This window comes from Chionomys nivalis, chromosome 17 (assembly GCF_950005125.1).
Source record: "Chionomys nivalis chromosome 17, mChiNiv1.1, whole genome shotgun sequence".
In the NCBI taxonomy this organism is placed as follows: domain Eukaryota; kingdom Metazoa; phylum Chordata; class Mammalia; order Rodentia; family Cricetidae; genus Chionomys; species Chionomys nivalis.
Window position 1 is genome coordinate 36,376,733 of NC_080102.1, and position 25,098 is coordinate 36,401,830.

The 25,098-nt window shown below is 51.3% G+C and overlaps 1 protein-coding gene across 2 annotated transcripts in view; it reads right to left on the bottom strand.

Annotated features, from left to right (window-relative positions):
• Mgat3 (beta-1,4-mannosyl-glycoprotein 4-beta-N-acetylglucosaminyltransferase) overlaps window positions 1-9,017 on the bottom strand; it is a 44,055-nt gene extending 35,038 nt beyond the window's left edge. Inside the window, exons 1-2 of one of the 2 annotated variants that reach the window (XM_057792478.1) lie at window positions 8,492-9,017; window positions 1,243-1,339 (exon numbers count right to left, since the gene is read on the bottom strand). The gene's annotated coding sequence lies outside the window, so the exon portion shown is untranslated. The remainder of the gene's footprint in view (window positions 1-1,242; window positions 1,340-8,491) is intronic. The other variant, XM_057792477.1, reaches the window with a different exon arrangement.
• Window positions 9,018-25,098: the final 16,081 nt, after the last annotated feature.

Sequence of the window (25,098 nt, forward strand, 5' to 3'; positions counted from 1 at the left end):
AATAAATGAATAATAAAGACAAAGAAATACAGCGCTGATACCAAAGTACTTGCCTCACACAAACAAGGCCCCGAGTTCCATACCCAGCACTACAAAAGAAAAAGAGAGCCCAGAAGAGGGCATGTTAGCCCACACCTGTAAATTCCAGAACAAGGAAGCTGAGGCAGGAAGATTGGGATTGGTATGAAGCCAACCTGAGCTACATAGTCATTCCCAGACCAGCCTGGCTACAGTGTAAGACTGTATAAACAAATTAATCAGTAAGTAAAAAATAAAACTCTAGTATCTTGGTCCTGTTAGAACTACAGATATGAGTTATAACCACTCAGGTTCACAATACTTGGTGTTAGTGGTAGGTCCTAGCCCATATGGAGGTCTATGACAAGTCTGTCAGTGATCGGGCTGGCTTGAGCCCGGAAAACTTTTTTTTTTTTCCTTCGCTTTTTCAATTCAGGGTTTCACTGTTAAATAGTCCTGGCTGTCCTGGAGCTTGCTGTGTAGACCACACTGGCCTCGAATTCATATTCCTCCACCATCAAACTTAATTGCTTCTCTCTGATTGATCCTATTTTTCTTTCTTTTTAAAAAATTTTTATTTATCTATCTATCTATCTATTTATTTATTATGTATACAGTGTTCTGCTTGCATGTATGCCTGCAGGCCAGAAGAGGACACCAGACCTCATTACAGATGGCTGTAAGCCACCATGTGGTTGCTGGGAATTGAACTCAGGACCTTTGGAAGAGCAGCCAGTGCTCTTAACCCCTGAGTCACCTCTCCAGCCCTGATCCTATTTTCAACCTATTTGCATACCATACATTAAACCAAGGGAACCCAGATAGTGATCTGTAAATTTGGGCTTCCTAAAGAACACATTAACATTCCACAGAGGAAGAGAAAATTGTTTTTAAACCTCAGGCAGGGAGGCTCCAGACAGCCTCCAGATTCAACCTGAGGCTACTGAAGACCAACAGACTCTACTATCTTGAAGGTCTTCTGTTACTTGCCTATCGCTGTGAAGAGACACTATGACCAAGGCAACTGTTATAAAAGCCAGCATTAAAGCTGGGGATGCTGCTGCACGCCTTTAATCCCAGCTCTAGAGAAGAAGAGGCAAGCAGATCTCTGAGTCTGAGGCCAGCCTGGTCTGCAGAGCAAGTTCCAGGATAGCCAGGCTACAGAAGAAAATCCTGCCTCAAACTCCCCTCCCCCCAAAAAAAGCATTTAATTGATTTGCTTACAGTATCAGGGGTAATTTGGTCCATTATCAACATGCTGGGGAGAATGGTGGCACACGGGCAGACACGGTGCTCCAAAAGTCGCCGAGAGTTCTACATCCTGGTCCACACGCAGCAGGAAGAGAGAGATACGATTGGGCCTGGCTTGGGCTTTTGAAACTTCAAAATTTCAAACCTCAACCACCTCAGGGACACACTTCTTCCAACAAGGTCACCCCTCCTAATCCTTCTCAAGTAGGGCCACTCCCTGATGACTAAGCATTCAAATATATGAGCCTACGGGAGTCGTTCTTATCCAAACCACCACAACCTCTGAGACTCCAGTTATCCGCTGCCAACAAGAGGCAGTTTCCAGCTTCCAGGTGTCGAGACTACCCATCACCTCAAAGACCTGCCCTTCTGGGAGTCTTCCAAAGCTGCTCTTGGTTGGCAGCCTGAGGCTTTTGAGAGCTTCGAGCTGTACATTCTCAGAGCTGTATCCACTCCTGGCTGGCATCCCACTGGGAATTAAATCTGTTTCATTTAAATCCCATGTTGTTTTATTATCATCTGCCCACTGTATTCTTTGGGGGGCGGGGTCTAGGTCCGAGCTGGAGACAGGAGGCAACTCTACAAACCTCCTCACTGGGCTGCGGTCAGGAACACCTTCTAAATCTTTTACCCATGCCAGTCATGTTGTATCCTTTCCGGAAATGGCCCTCACTGGCTGTCCTTGCAATCACATTCAATAAATGTTTAAAGAATACTTATTGAATGCCTTCCACTGCGAGGCCCAGTGCCAGCCCCTCCCATCCTCTACAGTTCTCCTTGTGGCCCTTTCGTGTGGCCATCCCCATTCAGCTGCCACAACGCTCTGACCACCGGGATCTGCCCGCAGTATAGGCAGGCTCAGGGATCAGCCCAGGCCAGAATCAGCCTCCACAGAGGCAAGAAGGTCCAAGAATAGCATGGTGAATGAAGGCCTAAGTGACGGGGAACAGAGACCAAGAGCAAGCAAGAGGGCCAGAGACATCGTGAGGCAACCTGGACTTCATGGGAGTCGGGCCCTCCGATCTTCAGGACAGCATTTTTAAAGCTCTGTGGGCCAGTAAGGTAGCTTGATGGTAGGGTGCTTAGCTAGCAAATGCAGGGCCCTGATTTCTATCCCTAGAAACAAAAGTTTTAGATAGGGCCAGCAAGACAGCTCAGTAGATAAAGGCATCTATCACTGAGTCTGATGACCTGAGTCCCCAGAACCCACATAGCAGGAGAGAACTGACCCAAAATGTCCTCTGTCACACACACACACACACACACATGAGTGTAATCAAACTTTTATTTTGGTTGCTTTTGAGAGAGGGTCTTATTATGCAACCTTGGCTAGCCTGAAACTTGCTGTGTAGACCAGGCTAGCCTGGAGCTCACTGAGATCCACCTGCCTCTGCCTTCTGAGTGCCGGGATTAAACATCATCACCACCATGTCCCACCGCTACATTCTTTTGTGGGTTCCCAGCTCTGCCACAGAGGAGCCCTAATAAACAGCCAGGTAGGGCCTGGGAAGTATGTTCCCCACACTGGCAGGAGGAGCCAGAGACAGATATGGAGCACAGAGAAAAGCAAGCGCTAGCGTCAGAGGGAGAGTAGCCTGGAGGCTCTGTGGTCACCTTTTCGGGGGGAAGGTTCGTGCAGGCCCTTGGGAACCCACAGGGAGAGAAGGGACAGGTCTAGAAGATCAAGAGGACTCAGGGAACTAGACAAATAGTCCCTACAAATGGAATGCAAACCAAATCCTACCACTTCCTGGCTGGGAGCCTCCATTCCAGGCAGCCCATACTGCCCCACGGGAATAAAACTCACGCCTACGCCCAGGCATTATGACCGCTGTCACACTGAACACACGTGAAACACCTGGCTCTCAGGCAGTGGGGAAGCATCCCATGAACAGGAGCAAGTCATTAACTGGGAGGTACAGCTGGAAGGGCAGCTAGGTGGCCACTCATCTGGGGGTCTCTGCCAGCCAGAAACTCTGAGTCCACGATGCCCACTTAAACCCCTCAGTTCTGGGGCTGGAGAGATGGCTCAGAGGTTAAGAGCACTGACTGCTCTTCCAGAGGTCCTGAGTTCAATTCCCAGCAACCACATGGTGGCTCACAGCCATCTATAATGAGATCTGGTGCTCTCTTCTGGCATGCAAGCAAACATGGAAGGAATGTTGTATACATAATAAATAAATAAATCTTTAAAAAAAATAATAAAAAAAAATAAAACCCTCAGTTCTGCAGCTGCCTTTGGAAAGTTCTATGCTGGGAGAGACAGGACAGCGGGAAGGCTACACAGGCTGCCCAGGCCTTCTTCCTCCTCACGGAGGATTCCACTTTGGCGGGAGCCAAACTTTGGTGACATTTAACCTCTAAGTTCATGAAACAAGTGAGTGAGTAGGTACGTGAAAGGTCTCGATGGCTTCAGTTTTATGTTTGTAGAACCGATGGAACATGTGAGCCGGCAGAGGTACTGCCACTTAAGGCAGCACAAGCAAGAGTATTTTGGGATCCTGTAAACTTTCTAGATATGGACAAGGCTGAGGGGCCCCTTTTCTGCGCCACGCTAGACCACAGGAGAGGTCACGGACAATCAAACCCCACCCTTGTCTCCTTCTGAGAGATAGGGACAATAACAGGGTCCCTGTGACCATTTCTCTATACGGTGAAGCTGCCCTCTGGGAGGTCAGTTTTCTCCATCAGGAATGCAGACCCTCTAGGAGGTGAGGGTCTCCATCGGGGATGCAGACGGAGAGAAAAGGTCAGAACACTAAGGACCGGGCCAAGAACCGTTCATTTATGTATTCATTTGTTCATTCACTTATACCACATTTACCAAAGGCCGCCTCGGTATATCTACTGTTGACTGACTACTGAAACACACAACAAGATAGGCAGTGGGGGCACTCGCCTTTAATTCCAGCACTTGGGACGCAGAGGCAGGTGGGTCTCTGTGAGTTCAAGGCCAGCCTGGGCTACAGAACGAGTTCCAGGACAAGCTCCAAAGCTACACAGAGAAGCCCCGTCTCAAAAAAGCAAGACTGGAGAGATGGCTCAGTGGTTAGGAACACTTGCTGCTCTTCTAGAGACTCAAGTTTAGTTCCCAGCAGCCACATCAAAGCAGCTCATAAATGCCTGTTACTCCAGCTTCAGGGAATCTGACACCTTCCGCTGACCTCCTCGAACACCTGCACACACATTTACAGAAATACAGACATGTACACAGAAGTAGAACTGAAAAGAATCCACACGCAAACTGTCAAGGCAAGAGGCACCTGCTCTGTAGATCGACGGCAGAATTAGGACTCACACGGGTTTTCCTGACACTGTGAGGCTCAAGCAATGAGAACAAGGGCGAATCAATGGGAACAAAAAGTTGAACCTCACTGTCCCCCTCTGCATAGGGGACTTCTGTGATACTCCTGGAATGGGTTGCTACGTACACCTACATATACTATATACATTATTAACATTTCCATGGCCAGGTGGCTTCGTTAGTAAAGTAATTGCCATGTATGAGGACCAGTTCAATACCTAGTACCCACATCATAAAAAATAGACAAACAAACAAAAAACGGAAACACACAGAGCACACACACTGCTGTAATCCTAGTGTGATCCTAGCGCTGGGGAGGCAGGGATGCCTGCGGCAAGTCAGTAACTCCAAATTCAAGGAGAAACTATCTCAAAAGGTAAGCTGGCTAGGGCTGGAGTAACGGGTTCAGCAGTTAAGAGCACTGACTGCTGTTTGGTTCCCAGCACTCACGTGGCAGCTCCCAAACATCTGTAATTCCAGTTCCTGGGGATCTAATGCTTTCTTCTGGCCTCTGGGAGCAACAAGCACACATATGGTGCACAGACATACATGTAAGCATTACACATACAGTAAAACTTTTATTTATTTGTATTTATTTATTATTTGTTGGTTTTTCCGAGAAGGGTTTCTCTGTGTCTGTGTAGCCTTGACTGCTCTGGTCTTATTCTGTAGACCAGGCTGGCCTTGAACTCACAGAGATCCGCCTGCCTCTGCCTCCAGAGTGCTGGGATTAAAGGTGTGCGCCACTACTTCCCAGCAATAAATATTAAAATGAAATCAAGTGGGAGTGTTGGGGAAGACACACAATGTCAACCTGTAGTCTTTACATGCACACCAACATGAGTACTTCATACAAATTTCCATGGGAAGATGTGCACACCTGTGGACACTGGCATCAGCAGCGGGGAGGGGGCCAACCTGACCTGAGATTGAGAGTTGGCATTGTGAAGAAGATGCATGTGGAAGCTGCTGATGGGCAGGAAGGGGTGGTAAGGGATGAAAGCTGGGCTCTTTGAAGCTCATCTCTAAGCTCGTAGGCTACAGTGTGGGGGTTCAGACGGACCTATTTGTAAAATGAAACAAAACAAGAGTGTGGCCAGGCCAAGACTGAAGGGAACCCTTGTTAGTGAGTGAAGTTAGAACAGAAGAAAGGCAGGCTCAGTGATTGGCAGGGGAGGGTGGTCTCTTTGCCCTGCATCTACTTTTCCATAGCAGATCAGGCTCTTTAGGGTGGACTTCTGCCCCCAGCCCAGAGGCCTGTCCAATGCCTTCTGATAAAGCTATCACCTACGGCACTGCCGGGTGGCTCATCAGGTTCATCTCATCAACAGCCCCTGGGTCCTCTTCTCTTTCATCAACCGTCATTATTAGACACCTCCTGAATGTCTGCCTGGGTGTTGAAGATGGTTGTGTACCGCCTCCATTCAGAGCTCCTGTAAACCAGGGCTGGGAAGGTTTACACCAACACTCATCACCAGGGGTTTTATTTACCAGACAGTCAGATGTCAGCATACCCATCTCCCCTGCCCGAGCGATGAGACAGAAAGGCAGGCCCCTGACCACAGGAACGTGCACAACCAATGTGCTGGAACAGACTGCACAGCTTCCAAGGCTCACTCTAGGAAGATATAAATGCCCAGCAGAAATCATACTAAGCTGCTTAAATAATAACATATGCATTGTCCCATTTTAGAGACAAGGAAGCTGAGGTCAGAGATACAGTCACAAATCAAGAAGTGGCAGAGCCAGGATCTGAACCTGGCTGGATCAAGAGTCTGCTTTAGGTGATTATGCCTGGGTTCCAGCCAGCACAGGACTGGGCAGATGGAAGGTGCCCAATGGGACCTAATGCCCCCAGTTAGATGTTAATCTAAGAAGTCCTATCTCTCATCCCTACCCCCCACCTGAACATGTTTCTTGGCTTGAATGTCTGAAGAAACTTCTAGAAGGAAGCCTGGGTCTGCATGTGGAAAGTTAGACCTGGCTTGAGGAAGAGGAAAAGGATCATACAGTTTGAGGAACAAAGATCATTTGCACGCAAGGAACAGAGCGGCCGATATACCTCAAGTCTCTTGTTGGGAGAAGAGATGCACACTGGGGGTACCCAGAGGGACCAGAAGACTATCTGTAGACCCCCGCCTGCCAGTCATTCCTCACCACCCACCGCCTCCCAGAATTCCAGAAGAGAGCCCTCGGCGTTCCTTCCACATCGGCCCTCCCATGATCCTCAGCACAGCCTGCTCTCCCCATGAAACTGGCCTCACGGCCAGCTGGCATGAGATGGCCTCATTTTACAGGTAATAATACCAATGCAGCAGCCAGCGATTTCCCAATACAGTTTAGGTGCCAGGCATCCTACATGCCACGTCACTTTCAATCCTCTCCAAAATCCTGGTGGTGGTGGTGGTGGGGATTCTCTCCATTCGACAGAGGTGGAAACTGAGGCTCAGAACTCGGACTTCCTGAAGTGAGGCAGCTATTTCAGCAGAACTGTTATTACAGCTAGCTGATAGGCAGTGAGTATCGCCGAGCACAGGACACACAGATTCTCTAAGGAGGCAACTGAGGCTTTTGCTGCCGAGGACAGCTCCCTGCGGCCCTTGAGAGCCAGTACCAGCTTCCTGGTGTGACCTCCCACCTCTTCTCCATCTGGCCCTCCTGTCCTGAAGCCTCGGCTTCCCTCTCCAGTCCCTCCCACTCGCTAGCTCATTTCTCATGGTGGTCCAGTTCCCACCATCCTGAACCCCATCTCTCATTACACTGGGGAGTCACACCTCTAGGCCCTTGCTCTTGCTAGTTCTCCAGTCCTGGGAACTCTCCCACCTTCCCCTCCTCTATTCCAATAGGTGCTGTCTCCCTAGGGCAGAGAGTCCCTCTCTCCAACTTTCTCAGGGCCCCTGCCTATCTCCTTAGCATTGGGTAGCACTAACTCTGGAGTTGTCAGCTCCTGGAGGGAGGGAGGGAGCCTTTTCTTGCTCTCCCTGCCATCCTCGTGCTTGGCTCAGTGCCTGGACCTTTAATAACTGTGTCCCTCCAGGTGACAGGCCAATCCCCTATGAAGGTCTATCTGGACCCATGTCCCAGGGATGATAGAGGACCATAGAAGAGTAAAATGCTCCTGCCTTCATCCCCCTTCTCGGTTGTTCTGTAGGGTAGGGAGTATCATCAGATCTCAGGCCATCAGAGAGGACTGGGGCACAGCACCTCTGCTTGCTGAGCCCCAGCTCAGGCAACCCCCCCCCCCCCCCGCAACAAGCACAACCAAGCAAGCTTCCCTCCCCACCACCGGTTCCAGAACTATTTGCAGATATTTATAGCGCCCTCCCCCAGTCAGGAGCCCTCCTCCGCCCTGGGCAGTGCAGTGCAAAGGGAGGGAGCCCCCTCCCCAGTAAAAGGCGCGCGGGGGGGGGGAGTTCTCTCACCGTTCGCTTTTGCCTGCTCCCCACTAAGGCAGCTGTAGTCACAGCCCCCGCACCCGCCCAGCACTCCGGACCGCGCCTGGGCCTCGGCCAGCCACAGCAGCAACCCAGGGTCGGGGGTGGGGAAGGGAAGAACTGAGGCCTCGCGCCCCCAGCCCCAAGCCGCACCGGAGGTGGAAGGGAGAGCGCGGCGCACAAAGCATGGCTGGAGCCCCGCGCCTTGGGACGCCCCCACCCCACCCCCAGTCCAGTCAGGGGAGAGGGTCGCCGCGCCAGGCTCTGCCCTGCGGCCAGGGAGAGCTGCGGAGAGCAGGCGGGTGGGGGCAGGGGGCACCGGCTAAGCAGCCCCCCTCCACATCCCGCCCCTCCTCAGCTCCAGGCCCCCGCCCCGGGGTTGCGGGACGCTCGCGGGGGGCGGTGGTGGGGATCCGGAGGCGAGGCCTGGAGCGCGGGGGATGCAGGGTTGCGACGCGGGTCCCTGGCTGCAGGGTCAACTCACCCATCGCCCGCTGGGTCTTAGCAGCGGCGGCAGCAGCAGCGGCGGCGGCGGCTCCGCGGCCCCCGGGGCCCCAGGCGGGGAGATGCTGGCGTCCGCCGCAGCCTCTCCTCGCCCCATCCCGGGCTCCGGCGGCGGCGGCTGCGGCGGGCGCCCGGCATCGCAGGCAGCGCGGCTCCGGCCCGGCCCGATCCCCGCCCCCCACCCCACCTCCACCCGGTCCCGCGGGCCCCGCGAGGCCGCTTGACTGCACCCCGGGGCGGCGGCGGGGGCGCGGCGGCGAGGCCGAGCGCTGCGCTGGAGGTGCCCGCTCCCGCCGGCCCCCGCCCCGCCCCCGCGCGGCCGCGTCCCCTCCCCCTCCAGCTGGGCTCCGCGCGCTCGGGGCCGGGGGCGCCTGGACCGCGGGCTCCCGCCGCCTCCCCGCGCCTCGCGTGTGTGCAGCGATCGGATGCGCGAGTGTGCGCGTGCCCTGCCTGTGACCGTGCGTGCGCCGGCCCACGGCCCTGGCGTCCTGTGATGGGTGTGTGTGCGGTGTGAGGTGGGGCTGGCTAGAGCCCGTGTCCGTCTCTGCGTGTGCGTGAACCTGTGTGTCTGTGTTCTGCAGCGTGTGGCAGGTCGGCCCCTGTGTGCGCATGGACGCGTAGATAGATTCGTGTTGTGGTGTGATAGTGAACACACTGTGGCTGGGGGCACAGGCCTCCTGTGTGGTGGTGTACACATGGTCCTGACCACTGTGACTAAGTGTACATACCGCTGTGGCCCTATGTAGAGGCCTGGTGGTAGGAAGTGTTCAAGACAGGGTCGCCGCAGTGTCCGTGCTGGTTTGTGTCTTGCTCTGGCCTCTGTACACTGGCCTCCATCCTTCTGTCCCTGCTTCATCAACGGCATGCACAAAACCACCCATGATACCCTCTCCAGGTGAGGTTCAAAGGGTCATGGTGAAGGTAATGGCAATGTGCTGGATCTGAGGTTCACCCCCAGGCTTGGAGGTTTCCCCACTCTCCGTCCCTCCCTTTCTCAGGATGCTCACGACTGGCAACCTCTAGCATTCCTGTCTCCTGTGCTGGACTATGACCTATTTACTTATTTAGGTTTCTCAAGACAGGGTTTCTCTGTGTGGCCCTGACTGTCCTGGAACTCTCTGTAGATCAGGCTAGCCTCGAACTCAGGTATCCACCTGCCTCTGCTGCCCACCCAAGTGCTGGTACAAAATGCATGTGCCACCACACCTGGCTTGTTGTGGTAGGTTCTTTCTTCTGAAGACAAGCTGTGTTCCCCAAGACTCTGTGCTCTACAAGTGTCTGGAGCAACAATGTGCCTTTTTACTACTCATTTAGTTTATTTGGACAGGTCTCACTGCCTGGCCAAAGTTGGTCTCTAACATGATTATCCTGCCCCAGTCTCCCAAGTTGCTAACTTTTCAGGCTCATCTCCCAAGCTGCTAACTTTGCAGGCTCATGCCACCACCAAAGTGATTTATGTCCTTTCTTTCCTTTCTTTTTTTTTTTTAATGTCTTTTTAACAATTATGTCCTGTGTGGTGTTTTGCTCGGATGTGCAGTATCTGCATGTAGTACACACTAGATCCCTTAGAACAAACACGTTACAGATGGTTGTGAGCTGCCATGTGGGTGCTGGGAATCAAACCCAGGTCTTCAGGAAGAGCAGCTGGCGCTCTTAACTGCTGAGTCATCTCAGGATAGCCCCTAATTATTAGTTGTCTTACTCATAACTTTTTAAAAGGTATATTTATTTTATATGTGTGTTTTGTCTGCATCTATGGCTGGTGCCCATGGAGTTCAGAAGAGAGTGTAAAATCCCCTGGAACTGAAGCTAGGCATGGCTATAAGTGTCATTCAGGTGCTGGAACTGAACCCAGTAGGTCCTCTGCAAGAGCAGCAAGTGCTCTTAACTGCTAAGCCATGTCTTCACCCTCAATTTTCTTCTTATTATTATTATGTAAAGCTATTTTTTGTTGTTGTTAATGTTTTTCAAGACAGGGTTTCTCTGTGTAGCAGCTCTGGCTGTCCTGGAATTCACTCTGTAGACCAGGCTGGCTTTGAACTCATAGAGATCTGCCTGCCTCTGCCTCCAGAGTGCTGGAATTAAAAGCGTGCGCCACCCCTGCCCAGCTGTGACTTTATGTTTTAAGAACCCAAGACAGGCCAGGCGGTGGTGGCACACGCCTTTAATCCCAGCACTCGGGAGGCAGAGGCAGAGGCAGGCGGATCTCTGTGAGTTCGAGGCCAGCCTGGTCTACAGAGGGAGTTCCAGGATAGGCTCCAAAGCTACAGAGAAACCCTGTCTCGAAAAACCAAAAAAAAAAGAACCCAAGACAAATTCATGCTTGTAGGGCGAACTCATTTCCAGGTAAGAAGGAGGACCCTTTTTGTTTCCTACTGATAAAACAGTCTTTAAAATCTTTTGTTATAGCAGAGGCAGACAGAGCTCTGTGAGTTCGAGGTCAGCCTGGTCTACAAAAGTGAGTTCCAGCCATAACTGTTACACAGAGAAACCCAGTCTTGAAAAACAAACAAACAAAACAAAACAAAATCTTTTGTTATCATTGGTATGTGTGCACTAGCTCAAGAGACCATGTTTATGCCTTGCCTGCCCAGGTCAGAGGGCGCCTTTTGAGAGCTGGTTCTTTCCTTCCACAGTGGGATCTGGGCATCAAACTCAGGTTGTTAGGTTTTCGTGGTAAGTGCCCACAAGCTGAGCTACCTTCGAATGTTCCTTGACTTTTGCCGTTTTGTGTTCTGAGAAGAGGCCTCCAGTATATACCCAAGAATGAACAAGAGCTCCTGCTCCCCTGGCCTACACCTCACTATGCTCACAGACGTTTGGCCACCATGTGTGGTTTTTCTGTGGCGTTAGAGAGCTAACTCAGAGCTTCCCACATGGCAGACAGACAAATGTTCTACCCCCTGGGTTACATCCCCAGTCCCGTGTCTCTTCATTTCTGGATGACTTTAACTGATTATTTAATAGATTATTGCGGCACACAGTGTAAACTGGAAGATTATCAAAAGGTTGTTTCCAGATGGTAATTTTCATTGAAAAGGAAGCCCACCCATGACTCCCCCTTCTTAAGTTCCCTGTAAGTATCAACCTTATGATAAGTTGTTTCCTTTTAGGGGTGGAGTCCTCTCAGAGGTCAGAAAAGGGCATTGGGTCCCCTGGAACTGGAGTTATGGATGGTTGTGAGCCGCCATGTGGGTGCTGGGAATCAAACCCAAGTCTTTTTTTTTTTTTTTTTTTTTTTTCGAGACAGGGTTTCTCTGTAGCTTTGGAGCCTGTCCTGGAACTCCCTTTATAGACCAGGCTGGCCTCGAACTCACAGAGATCCGCCTGCCTCTGCCTCCCGAGTGCTGGGATTAAAGGCGTGCGCCACCACCGCCCGGCTTCAAACCCAAGTCTTTCACAGGAATAATAAATGCTCTTTACTCTTAAGCCTTCTCTTCAATTCTGCTTCTTTTTTCTTCAAATATTTACTTTTATTTATGTTTCTGTGTGAGTGTGTGTGCATGCTGTGTGTATATGCAAGTGCCCTCAGGACCAGAAGAGGGCTTCACACCGCCTGAAACTGGAGTTACTGGCTGTTATGAGCTGCCAGATGTGGGTCTAGGGAATTGAACTCAGATCTTCTTGAAGGGGCAGCACAAGTCTTTGTGACACTTGATATGAGGCATTTTACTGTGACCTAAAAAACAATACACCACCCCTATAGCTTGACACCCCTTGGATTATCTATTTTTGTTTGTTTTTTTGTTTTTCGAGACAGGGTTTCTCTGTGTAGCCCTGACTGTCCTGGAATTCTCTCTGTAGATAAGACTGGCCTCAAACTCAAAAATGGGCCTGCCTCTGCCTCCCCAGTGCTAGAATTAAGTGCATGTGCCACCACTGTCTGGCTGAATTATCTATTTGTCTGTCTATTTATTTATTGTGGTGCTGTGAATGGAACCCAGGGCCTCCCATATGCCAGGCAGGCACCCTCCACTGACCTATATTCCACACAAAATTCCCATGGTGTCTGATTTCAATACAATGCAAAACACTCATATTTGCCTGTCGTGAGTCTTCAGCGTCAGCTCTCAGAACGCAGTGAGAAGTACTCTCTCCTCCCAGCACCACCCAGGGCAGTTATATGGATGACAAGAGCCGGCTCTGCCTTGCCCTGCCCAGAGTTGGCCACTTCTGGAAACTTCTGGGGACCTGCTGTTTGCACTTTGTCCCCCACCATTACCCTTGAGTCTTTGTTTTCCTGCCTTTTCCAGATTCCCAAGCTTCTTGGGAGGCCTCTGGGAGGGAGGGGGAGCTGCCTTGGTTAGGGTCATACCAAAGTCCACCTCCGTTTCTCAGCGTTTCTCTCACAGTCTGTTGGAACAGAGTGGTGAGTATGGATTTCCCTAGCCTTCAGAGACAGCAAGGGACTTCCTTGGCCACTTTCAACCAGGGCTTGGTACAGCTCGGGACAGCACACACCTCCTCCTCTCAACCTAGGTCTGGTGGGAGGAGGAGCCCACCTCCCTTGGAGCTGGCAGGGATGAGAGAGAGGCAGCGGTTCCTTCCCTCCAGCAAAGCAGTCCCACTCAGCAGCTGGGGGCAGGAAATGCGGGCTTTCTAAAACCGCGGTTCTGTCCTGCCCCACTGTGCACCCTTGGCCTCCACATGAGTTTCTTCGTCTGTAGAGTCGGATGTTTGCATCCATCACCCCACTGACATCAGCAGCATCTGGCTCCCCCTCCAGTCACTTCCTGTGTGTGGGCAGGGAGGGGCTTGGTAGGTGGTCCTCCTCCCTGCCCCCTCCCCTGGGGACTGACTGGTAAGACTTGAAGGCTGTGGGAGCTGGAGTTGGGAGCCGCCCAGATACAAGATTATCCTGCCCCTAGCACGTTGCGTGGTGTCACCTTACAGCTTAGGCTGCGGCTTGCTTCCTGGAGCTGATTTGGCTGTGGGAACAATTGCTGGGTCTGTTAGCCCAGCGTCGGCTCTTCCTGCTAGGCAGCTGCATTTCCCCTCCCTGCGACATCTCACCTGGCCTCCGGGTCTCCAGGTGAGGGGTTTCCTACTCATTCTTCTCCAGGCCAGATAAGCCAAATTTCTGAAGGCCCTGAGGGCTATCTTGCTTCCAGAGAGCTAGCCCGGGTTTCATTTAGGAAGTTCCTACCTGGGTGACTCTGCAAGCCTCAGTTTCCATCCTGGTCAAACCAGGGCAGTGGACAGACAGGGATCCATCATGGCAAGGTATTCAGGAATATTCCAGAATTCTCAGAAGCATGTGTGCTTGTAAGGATATGTGAGCATGTACATGAGCATGTGGGAGTGACTTAGGCCTGTGATGTACACACACACACACACTAGGTGTGTGGACATGGGCATGCTCAGTGTATGTGTTCCTAGGGAAGGGCTCAAGACTATTGTCAGCTTCTTAGGAGTGAGCCCAGATTTAGGAATCCTAGGTTCTTCAGCATCCCAGGGACCATCCTAGGCCCATCCTCCCTCTGGTGCCCAGGGCTCCTATTCAGCCTCTGTTCCTACCCCAAGTTTCTATCATTCTGCCGGGCATAGCCTCCCTGGGCCCCTTGTCTGCCCTTCTCCTTCTTGTCTCCCTCCCTCTGCCTCCTCCCCTCCCCTCCCACTTCTCCTCCCCCTCCATGGACTTTTCACCTGCAAGCATAGCAGATAATTCAATGTGTTCGCTGTGGCCTCACTTGTCTCCCTGCTGGGAGGGCAGGGATCTTTGCTGATGCTGCTTGCACCCAGCACAGCCTGGCACATAGACAGCAGGAGCTCCACAAACACTGCCAAATGGCCAGGAGCCCTAGGCACCCTCCCTGGCTTCTGTGTCTGCTTTCTGAGGCATGCCTCACCACAGAAGGGTCTGTGGGGAGCTATTAACAGGTGAGAGGCTAGAGAAAAACCCCCGGTAAAGGAGGCCTCTGTACTGGAAAGTACCCCCCAGGCTTGTCATGTGCTGCCAGCGTGTCACCTAGGGTGGCAGCATCCTTCTTACCCCACAAAACTCAGGCCACTGCTCGATCTCCAATCCCAACCAGGGTACCCTAGCCCTGTGCCCTCCATCTGGAGACAAGCGAGGCAAGAAGAGACTGACGCGGTGTCTGAGTTGTAGAGCCAGGACCCCAACCAGATCCAGATTCAGGACTTTACTCACCAGGTCAGTTCCAGAGAGAACACTACAGGCCAGCCCCAGATTATCAAGGGACAGGATGAACGAGCCTCCTGTCAACAGGAAAACCTGGGTCCCTGAGAGCAGAAGAGCAACGGTTGCTGGGCAGCAGCTCAGCCTGGCCTTGGAGGTCAGGGCGGATGTGGAAACACAGCATTGGAAGAGATCAGCATCCAGGCTGAGGAATATCATAAGAAAGGCAGGGGGCTTCACAGTGTGGTGCAAGCCACAGCCAGGAGATGGGGGATGCAACCTATGGAGCTCTGAGAAAGCCCCGGATGCTAGAGTGTCTCCGGGAAACCACTGAGCAATGTGACCTCTCCTACAGACCCCTGAGGGTGGCCTTATCAGAAGGAGGTCAGATGACTGTGGAGAGTGGACTGAGTCACACCAATGCCCCCACCTAGCTGCTTCTTGGCCCCAATACCCTTGGAGAAATGCAGACACACCCATTGCTGTGTTCGTGTCTGCAGAGACCCAGCCCCCACCTGTCCCAAGCTGCACCCACTGGCTCTCTCCCTATTAGTGTGACACACTCAATTTGTCTCGTAGTCACATAGCCTTCATACACAAATACCACGTGAGCAGGACATACTCTTGAGTCCACAAACCCCTACTGGGCACTCCCCAAAACCCACACCACAGCATTCCACGAGATCACCACAGGGAGGGAGGGGCTGGGAACCAGGCGTGAGGCCCTGACAGGAGTGGTACAGAGTTACCCAGAATCCCTCTTCTGCCTCTACGTCCCTCCTGTATTCACAGCAATGCCTGCTTCAGGGAAGGGTCCCCATGACTCAGAGGTGGAAACACAGGCTCAGGATGCTGACTTGGGGCCTGGCTACCTGCTCTCAGCTTCAGCGGCTGGGCTGGCCAGTTCAATCCATCCTTTTGATCACTATGCTGAGTTTCACCCAGTAGTCAGGTATCTCAGGGAGGATGACTGGGCTGGGCCTGAAGGCAACCTCAGAAATATCCACTCTACTTATCTGAGTCTGAAAACCATGGATGGGCTCAGCGGTGGCTTGCATGGTTCAGAAACTTCTCTGACCCATTTGATGAGCAGAAATATAATATGCCATTATATTTACATTATGAAATATTATATGCTGCTTTAGTCCTGGCCAAGGGTCTAGGTCATGTATCTGGAGCCAAGATAGAGGATAGAGCTAGAAAAGCAGCAGAATTTATCCATGAATCAAGATCAGCTACAAAAGGCCACAGGGCCTACTGTCTACCTGGACTGGCTGGTAGAATGGCCTTTAATTTAACACATGCACAGGGCCTGGAGAGATGGCTCAGCGGTTAAGAACATCGACTGTTCTTCCAAAGGTCCTGAGTTCAAATCCCAGCAACCACATGGTGTCTCACAACCATCTACAGATCTGGCTGGTGCCCTCTTCTGGCATGCAGGCAGGACACCGTATACATAAATAAATAAATCTTAAAAAAAAAAAAACCCACATGCACAGTCTGACTGTAGATTGACCTCACACCTGTGAACTTAGTGGGGACATTGGGGTCACCTCCGTGGGTCCCAGTCTATGTAGCTTTGCTTGCCACATCTCCTGTCATGTGGAGCTCACTCTCAAAAACCAGCTCTAGCCATCACACTGGGTATGAAGTGATTCTGTACACTAAAATTTCTAGACCCAGTTGCCTGGGGTTGGCCAAAGCAGGTCTGGTTCTTCCCTTGGTAATTTGGCAAAATCCTTTCCTTCTCTCCAAGGTTCTCCAGCACCCCCTGTAATAAGGACAGGTTTCTAGACCTTTCCATCCCAGCCACTCTACCAATGTAACAGGCACACAATTGACCTGTCCCTGGTTAACATAGCCCTGCCAGACATTTCTTAATAGCCACCTGCCACTGTAGTGGTGTATTGCTTGGCACCTGGAAAGGCTTAAGGGCTCCCAAACAATTCTGCTTTTGTACACGGTTTCTGTACAGCTCAGGCTGGCGTGGAACCTGCTATTAAGTTCAGGATGACCTTGGAGTTTCTAGGATTAAAGGCATGAGCTGTCATGCCCAGCAACAATTGTGGTGGTAATAATAATAATAATAATAATAAAAACAACACTAACAAAAAAAAAACACCCTCAGCTAGAGGTTGAGGTGTAGTTCAACAAGACAAGAGTGTCTGGTTAGTGTGCGCAAGGTCTCATTCCCAGCCCAAACCCAGCTGTGCATGCCTGTAATTCCAGCACTCTGAAGACCAGAGTTCAATCCCTGAGCCCCACATGGTGGAGGGAGAAAAACTGTCACACACCCCTACTGATCCCAAATATATGCTGAAATTGATGTCGCTACTTACTTTCCTAAATGTCTACTGATATATAAATCTGTGTGTGAGGATGTGTATATGAGTACACGTGTTTAAGGCCAGAGGCAATGGATCTCCCTGGAGTTGGATTACAGGCAGTGAGTCATCTGACCTGAGCTACGAGAACCAAACTCAGGTTCTCTGAAAGAACAGTACGTGCTCCCTAGCCGCTGAGACATCTCTCGAGCCCCTAACATACTGCATAGTTCTATGTGTATAGATGTTTTGTCTGCATGTATGGAAGCGCTCCACACTCACGCAGTGCTCACGGAGGCCAGAAGTAACCAGATCTTCTGGAACTGGAGTTACGGCTGCCTATGAGTCGTCATTTGAATGGTGGGAACCAAACCTGGGTCCTCTGCAAGGGGAGCAACTGGTGTTCCCCTGAAATAGTTGTGATTTCCCCCCGCCCCCCAGACAGGGTTTCTCTGTGCATCTTTGGAACCTGTCTTGGAACTTGCTCCATAGACCAGTCTGGCCTCGAACTCACAGAGATCCTCCTGCCTCTGCCTCTGAGTACTGGGATTAAAGGCGTGTGCCACCACCGTCTGGCTGAAATAGTCTTTTTAATTCCATGTTATTAATTTTGTTTGAGTGTGTGTAGATCAGAAGGCAATTTGCAGAAATCAGTTTTCTCCTTCTACCATGTGGTTCTCAGGGATCCAACAGTCATCACCTGCTGGGCCATCTCACTAGCCTGAGAAATTATATGAGCAGGAGCAGGCCTGGCCTCCTTCCTCACTGAACCCTTCAAGGGTGACAGCAAGCAGGGCAGCTGGGATCATGGAGAAGGGCAGAGCCATTGATTTGCCAGGGCCTGGCCAGCTGAAACTTGCCTGTCCTGCCCAGCAAGGTATTGCTTGTTCTCATGTCTACCATGAGGAAGTTGTCAGCGGGGACCATGAGTAGAAAAGGGTTCTTCCTGTAGGCCACACCTCCCCAGTTCCTCCCAGAACATGGGCTGGCTGTGACCCAATCTGATCACTCTGAAGTGAGAGAGACCAGAACATCCCAGGTCTGAGTCCCCAGGTCTCAGGTGACTCTTTTCTCCAGAGAGAAATGAAGGCATGTGGTCATCCAGCTATTGGGGAGAAGGTTGAGGGTACTGAGGTACCAGCGTGCTGAGCCAAACTCAGGCTGGCCTGGGGATGAGCTCTAGCTAGCAATAGGAGCCATTTCTATCAGACATATGGCCACTTGCTGTGCCATGGAGAAAAGTCCTGTCTCACCAGCTGATGGCCTCTTCCTGTCGCTGCTCCACTAGACACAGCAGATACTGGCTCCTAAGTTGTTCTCCCTTGTCTCCAACCCACCCTCATCAAAGTCACCAGGCTCCTGAACTTTGGGTGGTTTGAGTTTTAAAACATTTCTCCACTTGAGATCCCAGCACTTTGGAGGCTGAGGCAGAAGGATAAACAAGTGTTCTAGGCTATCCTGGGCACACAGTGTGAAACTGTCTCAGAAAAAAAAAAATCAAAACAAAAATTTGGACATGATGGCAGGTGGCAGTAGTATGGAATCACAACACGGGAGAGAGAGAGATGAGGTGTTTAAGGCTGCGTTAATGAATGCATTAGGCTTAATGAATTCACTAAGCTGCATAATGAATTCAAGGCCAATATGGGCTCCCTGAGATGGGGTGGGGTGGGGCAAAGACAAACAGCCTACAATGTTGGGGCCCATGTCGCTCCAACACAGATAATTATTTTCCCTAACTGGGACTGGTACGGAGTCGCGAGGAATAATCAGACACAACTTACATGGTCATCATGGAAGGGCATCTCAGGGTCCTTTCTCCTGACGATCTCCTGATCTCCCGAAGATCCCTCTCGTTTATTATCCAAACAGCTTATATATCATTACATAAGTTGAGCGGGAAAACACATTAGGCTGTTTCCTAGGTAACCAGGTGAATGGCCTTTTGTCACGTTAACCAGGTGAATGGCCTTTTGTCACATCCGCATCTACCTGTATGCTAGCTGTCACGTGTAAGATATCCTCCAAATTACAAAGGAAGAAGCACCAAGCCTCCTGACCATTAGGTCACCAGCTTCAGCCAACACCTCTCCTCAGGCCATCTACATTTATAACAGAAGAGAAAGGAGCAGCACATCCTGACTGTTGTTAGGCAGAGACAGCTTGTCTGCAGAGCTACGTAACCACCTCAGATCAGGCCTATGGCTTTTGTGCCATACAGAAATGTGGGGCCTACACTACAAGGTGGTTCACACTTTATTCCCAACACTCAGGAGGCAGAAACAGGCAGATCTCTGTGAGGTCGAGGCCAGCCTGGTCTACAGAGTGCGTTCCAGGCCAGCTGGTGAGAAACAATAAAGCCAGGCCTGGGGGTTTCACACTTACATCCCCAGCTCTTAAGAGGTGGGAGGCAGGACTTGTGCATCATATTGAGACTCTGTTTCAAGAAAACAAACCAACAAAACCTCCCTAGGACTGAACCAGTTGCACACTTCCCATGGAGTTTAGCCTGAGTGGCAACAAGGGCTAGTTGCAGCGACAGGATGCTTCTGTGTGCCAAGCCTGAACATAAACAAAGACATTGCTTCTGTCCTATTCCACCCATTACAAAGCCTTGCAAGGCTTGCCTCTCCAGAGGTATAGGGTGCAGCCCTACAAGAGGAGGTTGAGGCTGAGGGACAAAGTGTCCCAGTGGAGCCCTCAACCCAGACCTGGTTCACTGTGGTGCTGTGCTGTCCTTGCACCCCATCTTTGTGTTTTCCTGCTCCAAGGGAGAAGGGGAGTCAGGCTGCTTCTCATCCAGGTTGCTCCTCATCTCTGATGCTGCCTACAAGGTAACTATTAAGAGCCCAGCTGGAAAGCCAGGCGGTGGTGGGGCACACCCTTAATCCCAGGACTCTAGAGGCAGAGGCAGGCGGATCTCTGTGAGTTCGAGGCCAGCCTGCTCTACAAGAACTAGTTCCAGGACAATAGGCATCAAAGCTACAGAGAAACGTTGTCTCGAGTAAACCAAAAAAAGAGCCCAGCGCCCAGCTAGAGCAGGGAGGGGTGACACTTTCCCTAGACACCAACATCCATGACTTTCTTGGCCCTGTTGGGAGAGCCTGGAGTCCACAGGAGTGCACAGAACCCAGAGAATGGGCACTATGCAGCAAGGGAGTGGCCCCATTCCTTGCCTGTCTTCCACCCCCTAATCAGGCTCCCCTGTTTGAAGAACTCCAAAACATCTGGGCTGAGGACTGGAAACCCAGATTTCTACAGAGGAGGGGCTCAATGAGGAAGGTGAACACTCACAAGCATTTAGTTTTGCTTGTCTTTCCAGATAGGGTTTCTGTGTAAGTCTGCTGTCCTGGGATTAAAGGCATGTGCCACATACCTGGCTCAACAAGCATGCTTCATATGTTTGTTTATTTATTGGCACCTGGGATTGAACCTTGCACGCAGCAGACACAGTAGACAAGTATTCTACCACTGAATTCTCTCTCCAGTCCTTTCATTTAATCCCTTTCGTGTGTTAGGGAGGCACGTGGAGATCTGGGAACAACATAGCCAAGGTTGGTTCCTTCCTTCCTGTGGGTCCCAGGGATCAAGCTTAGGTCATCAGACTTGGCAGCAGGCATCTCTACTTGCTAATCCATCTCATTGGCCCTATTTATTAAGTCTCCTAGAGGCCGGGATAGCCTTGAACTTCATGTACAGCCAAAGACAATCTGGACACTGTGATCCTCCTAGCTCCGCCTTCTTGGTGCTGTTTTTATGAGATGCTGAGTGAGGTTTGAACCCGGGACTTGGTGCATGCTATACTAGCCACTAAAGCTATGTCCCTAGCTATTTTTATTTCATTCAGGGTTTCACTATATAACTTAAGGTGGCCTCAAATCTGGAATCCTTGTGCCTCAGTTAGATGCCTAGGATTCCAGGGGTGTATTGTCATGCCTTTATCTGGCCCTTAACTTGCCTTTAGAGATAAGATGGTGATCTGTGAGGTTCACAGGCATTACCCAGATCACCCAAGGGCATCTCGCACCAAACCAAGATGGTGGAAAGGCACCTCCCTGCCCAGCCCTCTTATGCACCTGCAGACAGATGTCACGGGTCTAACTGGTTCCAGTGTCTCCCCTCTCTGCTTGCTTTGCAGATGCCAAGTAGAGCCAGGAAACTATATTTTTAACAGCCACCCCCTCTTGGTTGCCAAAAAACTTGGTTGTGTACAGCCAGGCTGGGGCCAACAATATAAGCCTCTCCCCAGCTAATACCAGCTGGTATGCACCTGCTAATGCTCCACCTCCCAGACAACTCTTTCCAAAATCTACAGCCAGCTGGAGACAGTCTTCTTATAGCAGCCTGAATGGCCTCTGGATCCCTGAGTCAGGCACTGCAAGCTCCCAGCAGGGACCTGGAACACAGCAACTGGCATTTGAGATCACTGGGGCCCCACAGCCTTAGCCCTCAGGGGCTATCCTCATAGGCAGAGGTGGGTGGGGGGAGAGGTAGGGTGTTAAAGGTGTTGAGGTGGTGTGTTCTGCTAACCTATAGTGTTCATCTTGTCACATCAATTTACCTGATAAAGAGACCTTTTTTTTTGGGGGGGGGGGGTGAGACACGGTTTCTCTGTAGCTTTGGAGCCTGTCCTGGAACTAGCTCTTGTAGGCCAGGCTGGCCTCGAACTCACAGTGACCCACCTCCCACCTGCCTCTGCCTCCCGAGTGCTGGGATTAAAGGCATGCACCACCACCAACCGGCACAAGGAGACCTTTTTTTGTTGGTCTGTTTCTTGGGAGGTCAGAGAGATGGCGCAGCAGGTAAGGGTGCTTGCTGCCCAGCCTGACAACCTGAGTTTAACCCACAGGACCGACATGGTGGAAGGACAGAACTGACTCCACGTGTGTGCTGTGGCATATATGCACCCACACATATACACGAATCAGTAGGCAAATGTGAAAATAATCTGAATAAATCATGAACCGTCTAATTTGCCACCAAGCCCAAAACACTGGTTGGGGTGGGACAATTTTCTGTAGATACTTCCAGTAGCCATGTTTGGGGAAGTTGCCTCTGGATAGTTCGTGGTTTTTTTTGTTTGTTTGTTTGTTTGTTTTGGTTTTTCGAGACAGGGTTTCTCTGTGGTTTTGGAGTCTGTCCTGGAACTAGCTCTTGTAAACCAGGCTGGTCTCGAACTCACAGAGATCCGCCTGCCTCTGCCTCCCAAGTGCTGGGATTAAAGGCGTGCACCACCACCACCACCCGGCTAGTTCATGTTTTTGTCTGTCACTGTGGCTTTGGTTTTTGTTCTTTTTTTTTTTTTAAATATTTATTTATTATGTATACAATATTCTGTCTGTGTGTATGCCTGCATGCCAGAAGAGGGCACCAGACCTCATTACAGATGATTGTGAGCCACCATGTGGTTGCTGGGAATTGAACTCAGGACCTTTGGAAGAGCAGGCAATGCTCTTAACCTCTGAGCCATCTCTCCAGCCCCCAGGTTTTTGTTCTTTTAAAACAGAGTCTGAGCCGGGCGGTGGTGGCGCACACCTTTAATCCCAGCGCTCGGGAGGCAGAGGCAGGCGGATCTCTGTGAGTTCGAGGCCAGCCTCGTCTAGAAGAGCTAGTTCCAGGACAGGAACCAAAAGCCACGGAGAAATCCTGTCTCGAAAAATCCAAAAAAAAAAAAAAAAAAAAACCCAAAAAAACAAAAACAGGGTCTGGTCTCTACATAGCCTTGGTTGGCCTGGAGCTCGCTAAGTAGACCAGGCTGGCACAAGCTCAAGAGATCTGCCTGCTTCAGTCTCCTGAGTGTTAGGATTAAAGTCATGTGCCACTACACCTGGCTACCTGACATTTCTTTTTAGTATTTAAAGTTTATTTGTATGTGGGGGAGGATAGCCCCTTGAGAAGCCAGGAAAGGGCACTGGACTCCCCAAAGCTGGTGTGACAGGCAGTTGTGCGCTGTCTGATGTAGGTGCTGGGAACTGCACTCTGGAAGAGCTGCAAGCACTAAATGTTGAGCCAGCCCTCCAGCCCTCACCTGACACTGGGTGGATGTGGGGCGGGTGGGGGGGGTGAGACAGGGTCTTTCTCTACAGCTCTGGTTGTCTTAAAACTCATGTACACCAAGCTAGCCTCGAACTAAGATACACTGTCTCTGCCTCCTGAGTTCTGGTATTAAAGGCATGCTCCACCAAGCCTGGCTTCTAAAGAAAATAGTTCTGTGTGGGGGTGTTTTTGTCAGCATCCGTACCTGTGCATCAGGCGCATGCCTAGTGTCCAAGGAGGTCAGGAAAGGGTGCTGGATTCCCTGGGACTGGATTTACAGATGGCTGTGGCCTACCATGAGGTAACTGAGTAGCCAGCGCTCTTAACTGCTGAGCAATCTCTCCATCCCCATCATCTGACATTTCTTAAATACTTCCCAGTTGGTCCTAGGCTACAGAGATGTGTGGTGCAGAACTCAGGGCTTGGAGGGACCAGCAGGCTGACAAATGACTCACAGAGCAGGTGCTAGGAGGCAGGGGGATGGAGCCATGAAGGTTCTAGAGCTCAGCACTGGACCACAGGCTGAAGCGACACCTACAGGAGCTTCATCGTGGCAGGTAGGGGGAAGAGAGGCAGGTTGTAAGTCCCATTCCTGCTCCAGGCTCCTCCAGACTCCTAAGACAGTGAAAGAGAAGGCTAGTTCAGGCAGTCTCCAAGGGCAAAAATGGGCCCAGTCGGTGGGGTCAATAGTGCTCAAAGCTGGCTGCCAGGCAGTCTGTCCTCGATGAGGCCACCCAGGCTTGTGGAAATGTCAAGAGCTTGTCTGTACTCTGAGCTGGCGTCACCTTTGTGTGGGAACAAAGCACATGCTCATGCTGAGCCTGTTTGGGGGGAGGAGACTGGCAATGATGTGTTCTTGTTTGGTTTCCAAATAGAGACCCAGAAGGAAGAATCGTGACATTCCTGTGTCACAGGAAAGATTTGGGAGCCTGGCCAAAGGCGTCCATCTGGACTTCAGCTTAGAAGCCACTGCCCCGCGTCTGGGCCCCTAGATGAAACTGCAGGAGGTACCGGCCCAGCACCTGTGCGGTGACAGCTCTGGCTAAGCTACCACTAGACATAGTATCTGAGTTTGGCACATGGTAGATCTTGTCTGACACTCTGGTGACCTGTCCCAGTCCCTGGCCCATGTGGCATGGCAGAACAGGGGTGGACTTACATCTCACTGTAAGACTGCCAACAGTGGTTGAACAATCCTATTAGGAAGCCATCCCTATCCTCACTTAGCAAATAGAAAAACTAAGATCCAGTTCCAGGGCTCTGCCCAAGGTCACACAACTGTCCCTTCCTGTGCTCTAGTTGCTTAGCACCTGTAAGGGATCACTACATGCTAGGCGCATGGACCTTAGGACTAGGCACGCAGTGAATTTCTGTAAGGAGGCTGAGCAGGCAGCAGAGCAGGGTGGAGGGGGCCTCTCCCAGGAGCTGGCATTTATGCTGAACCCTTGTGATAAGAGGCTCCAGAGTGCTAGGAGCATAACTCTTCCCTTTGAAGTCAGTGGATGGGACCCTCTGCATGGTCTCTCCAGGCAGGCCTGCAACCCCGTCAACATGAGCATCTATCTGGTGGAAGAGCCAGAAGCCATGCCTTGCCACAAGAAGCCTGCTGATACCCAAGGGTGTTGTGTGGATGACTTGACTAGGCATCCAGGTACACTGACTCGGACTGAGGACCTGACTTCAACGGGTCTGATCCAGGCAGGTGTTTCAGTTAAGCCTGGGACTGTGTTCTGGGAGTGGACAAGGTATAAAGGACTGCGAGTGTGAGTGTCCCTGTCTGATCTAGCCTCAGAGAGGTGAGGCCAAGAGCGGAGAGGGCCCTAGCCCAGCACAGGCCACTCGCCCACCGGGCTTTGACACTGCTCTGTCTAGCTGCTGAGAGGTTTTTCTGGTCTTAACACTGGGCTCCTCCTGAAGTTCAAAGACTCCCAGACTCTTCCAGTCTGCCCCAAGCCATCTCACAGCAAGGGAGTTTGGGGGTTGAAAGAACATACTTCCCCCACAGAAAGAGTATGGAATAGTACATGGAATAGAACCAAAGCTAGGGTGAGCTAGCACAAGGCTAAGAGTGCAGTGCCCCAGCCCTGT